At 35.3% G+C, this 4,575-nt stretch overlaps 1 long non-coding RNA gene across 1 annotated transcript in view; it reads right to left on the bottom strand.

Annotated features, from left to right (window-relative positions):
- Positions 1-372: 372 nt before the first annotated feature.
- LOC117125329 overlaps positions 373-4,575 on the bottom strand; it is a 6,329-nt gene continuing 2,126 nt past the window's right edge. The window contains exons 3-4 of the long non-coding RNA XR_004448104.1: positions 611-742; positions 373-465 (exon numbers count right to left, since the gene is read on the bottom strand). This is a non-coding gene — a long non-coding RNA (uncharacterized LOC117125329). The remainder of the gene's footprint in view (positions 466-610; positions 743-4,575) is intronic.

Raw genomic sequence — 4,575 nt, 5'->3', positions numbered from 1 at the left:
CAGGATAATTCTCACATAGCTGTTTACATCCACCGTTATTACTCAAGCATTCATCAACTAGAGTAAATCAAATTATTTTATATTAAAGTTGTGATACAATATAAACCTGTTTATTCCCAAAAGTTGTTTAGTAGTATCACATAATGAGCAAAAATCACTATATCATACGCAATTGGCTTGCACAAGGTAATGAATAGATAACTGGGTCCAGTTGTGCACTGTATACTGTCACTCATAACAGCAGACTAATTTATGTTACTTGCGATCATATTTGTAGAAAACCATTTTGAAAGAAGTAGAGCAAATTGACAACAACACAAAACCATATGCTTGATTTATTTGCCTAGTAAAAATATACACATTATTGCTTACAGTCGCTACAATCACTATCAGTATAATTTGCTGGACACGAACAGAAATCAGGCGCAAGACATCTTCCATTGACGCAAGGTGGGGTGCAAATAGCTAGAAAGTAGCAAATTAAGACAGAACGTAGTCAGTCACAAATTTAGCTTATTTAGTAAAATTACACGTATATAATTGAAGAAAAGATTATTATGGTAATATGAATGCTCCAGTTTCCTAAAAAACTACGTTTACATACACTTACGTTCACAAATTCCGGTACCCAGGTTCCTAGCGTACCCTGTGAAACATTCGCAATAGAAACTACCGTCAGTGTTGACACAACGTTCAGTAGTTCGGTCACAACCTCCATAGTTTTCCAAACATTCGTTTTTATCTGAAAAAGATAGGGCAGTATTAGCCTCTAGAAAGCCCATTCGAAGAAGCATTTTTGCTATGTTAGAAGTGAGAGCGTACTCCAATCATAAGCTGAAGGACAGGCTTTATTACAATATTTCAGGTCACCGAGAGGCAACGGAACTAGAGTGCGGTGTATGACATTGCATAAAAGATCATGGTGCACGGAAGTAGGAAAAGATGGGATAGGCAAAATAGTTGGTTAAGAGACGTATGGTAAAACCTGGAAGCCATCTGGCATGTTGTACTTGTACTGAATGTGGGTGCGAACCATTGGAGTTTAATAGGTGTGATATGGGAAAGGGAAAATTTATGTATATGATTGTGCATAATCTTGCACGAACGTATTCGATGGGCTTATTCGACTGGTTCATTTCGTTGAGTACGAATTTTCGTTTTAAGTATTATTTTCATTCGACTGGTTTGTAAAATAGACTTCGTTGACAATGAAAATTAATGTAACTAGAATGCGTCAATCACCTGACCAAAACAAATAATCCGATTGGTCAGTTTAGCAACAACATTTGCGTTAATATAATTTATATTAAATTTCAGAAAATAAAAATCATAATATTTACCCACATTGAAGTCAAAAAATAATTGTAGGCAAATAGAATTCAAACACTGGATGAAACCATTTATTTTTACGAAAAACCGATACTGCCACAATCCGAAGCAGCCTTGTAATACGCAGCGTGTATCGCGGTAACTAGGCAGCCATTTTGTTTTTTCGAGTATTTAAAAGTTTTCTATTCGACTGGTTGTCTTCGTTAAGTAGATTTTACCACTGCCCAGGTGGGCGCGGTTTAACGAAGAACGACCAGTCGAATAGGCAAATGTGTTGTAGATTTTTGGACATGACCAAAGATTGGGGAGAGTTAGTCATGCTCGTTGTTATAAAGACCACGTATTGTCACACTTTTAATTAATAATAATAGTAATAAATTTATTCTTAAATAGCGCAGAATGCTGGAAACCTCTATGCGCTTTACATTAAAAGCAAATCTGGATCAAAATTAAAGAAAAGATGATAACAACAGTTTTTATAATAAAATTATTTAGATATATTTATTTATTTATTTAATAATTATGCATTTATTTAATTATTTTTATAATAATAATGTTTAATTATAAAAAAAAAATCAACCAAGTTTTTATCTCAATTACCTCCTCATTCCATTTCGTTTTTCTTTTCCATTTTATTTTAGATTTCTTATCTCTTCAACTATTTCACTGTTTAAATGATCTTATGTGTCTTGCTTGTCGTTTATATTCTTTCCTCCCAGCCCTTGCTAGTTTTTGCCAATTCCGATTTTCTTTTCTTATGTTCCATCAACTTGCCTTCATTTTTCATTCTGATTTTACCATTATGTTTTCTCTCCTTTTTTTTTAATTTTTCCTTATATTTTCTTTCCTTTTCATTCTTAGTTTTCCTTATTTTTCTTTCTTTTTCCTTTCTTATGTTTCCTTATCCTTTCTTCCCTTTTCTTTCTTATGTCTGATTATCATTTCTTTCCTTTTCCTTCTTATATTTGCTTATAATTTCTTTCCTTTTCCTTTCTTATATATCCTTATCTTTCCTTCCCATTTTCCGTTCTTATATTTTCTTATCATTTATTTCTTTATTTTTCTTTCTTATGTTTCCTTATCTTTTCTTTCCTTTTCCTTTCTTATGTTTTGGTGTGTATGGATTGGTGAGATCGATTATAAAGTTTGCTGTGAAGGGACTTGTATGTTGTAGGTAGTATTTTGTATGATATTCTATGTCAGGCAGGGACTTAGACAGAAAAATGAAATAGGCCGTCCAAAGTAGAAGCGAGTGGGCGTGGCCCTAAGCCGAAGGGCCTTTGGTCCAAAGGTCCGTTGGTCCGAAGAGCCTTTGGTCCGAAGGTCCGTTGGTCCGAAGTAATTAATTCAAATATAGACAAAAATATATTTGAAGAAAACACATGTTCGGGACCGCCATGTAGGTCTATTATTGGCTAACAATATACAATTATTGCTAGCATGACTTGTCAGCTAAGTTTATGTATATTTTTAACAAATTATTTGAAATTGAAAAGATTCCCAGCGAATGGAGCGTAAGTATAACTTCCTGTTTAAGCAGGAGACAGAAAAGTTTTAATAACAATAGGGGAATTCAAGTAACTTCCATCCAGTGGTTGGAAAATCTTAACAGATTTATTTACTTATGGCCGATGGGAAACAGTTACTACTTTCTCACTTTTACAAAGTAGACACATTGACAGTGGAGGCGAAAGCATCTGGGGGGGGGGATGAAGTTCCCCGACGAGAGCAAAGTGAGCCTGGTCGGGTGTCAATTAAAATGTTTCGAAAGTGGTCCATGAGGCGGATCCCCCGGAAAATGTGACAATTTAGGGGTTTCAGAGGGATATTCAATCGATTCTAAATAGTCTACTAATATGTAGAAAATGCATAAATATATTTTTTCTCCCCGACGAATTGTGTTTTTTTCTACACTTCTGGCAGGGGGAAACTGGTGGGGATACAAATTTTCTAGGGGGAATTTTCCCCACCCCTGTGCCCCCCCCTGTAGTGCCGCCATTGCACATTAAAAGCAAATAAGCACTAGATATGATTTGTATCATAGTACATTGAGTTTTATTTCCTAATACTACTGGTAATAGTTCAACTGAAATTCTCACTGGAAACATCTCCCTATCCACGATCAAGAGAGGAATTTTTATGATGTGAGTTAGCCAGATTTTCGTACATTTCGCAAAGGAAAGGAAATATATATATATTTTTAAATGATGAGGCAGCGAAAATGGATGCGTGAGAAACTAGTAATTTTTTTTTTAACTTGGCCTTATATATGTTGTTAGGGAAAATATGAAAAGTAAACTTGCTTAATTGTAAAGAATTGTTTTATTGCCGTAACCTGCATTCCTGAAAAAAGGTCACTAATTCGGGCCAACGGGCCTTCGGACCAATGAAACTTCGGACCAAACCCCTTCGGACCAACGGGCCTTCGGACCAAAGACCCTTCGGACCAACGGGCCTTCGGACCAATGGGCTTTCGGACCACAGACCCTTCGGACCAAAGGTACGCACCCGGATTGAAGACTTGTCTACGTGATTAGTCATATCTAGTGCCGAGTCCATAGTACTCCCACATTGCGAGTGAACCCTGAGGTTCTCCAAATGGAAGTTAGGTTTGATCAAATTTAGTCTCCTTGACTCCGTTTGTAAAAGTCCAGGTTCTGTTCATTAAAATAGGAGTACATTTTGTGACAGAACATGTAGTGTAATAGCCGAACACATGGAAAAGTCTACACTAGGAAACCATATGAACACTATTCAAATCCGAATTTACAGTAAGAAAAACTTGCTTAAAAATTGGCCTACCACTGTTTGTAACACGTAACGTATGCTTCATTATTTTTATGTCGCAGGAGGTAAGTACAAAACCAAACAAAGAAATCAAACGCCGGATTGGATGGAAATTGTCATTTTATTTAATGACGAAAAACAATTTAATATATATAGTTAAATCAAAATGTGTAATGAGGCAGCCACCCATCGATGTCGTTATATTAGCTAAACATTTAATAGAACGGGAACATAAGACGCTGCCCCTAAAGAATAAATATGAGTATGTATAAATATATAAGATAAATATAAAGTGTATATATAGAAGTTCAGACTGTTACATTCAACATACACCTGACACGTGATCAATACATAAAATACTTCAATAACGATTACAATATAAATCGTACATGAAGAGTTGCAAAATGATAATTTAACAAATGAAGCATCGAATCAATACATCTGAAAACTAGTTAATTA

The sequence above is a fragment of the Anneissia japonica genome, unplaced genomic scaffold, assembly GCF_011630105.1.
Source record: "Anneissia japonica isolate Jap-2015-1 unplaced genomic scaffold, ASM1163010v1 scaffold315_len769609_cov171, whole genome shotgun sequence".
NCBI lineage: Eukaryota > Metazoa > Echinodermata > Crinoidea > Comatulida > Comatulidae > Anneissia > Anneissia japonica.
The sequence above is the reverse complement of the archived record's forward strand: the minus strand, read 5'-3'. Positions and strand labels throughout refer to the sequence as shown.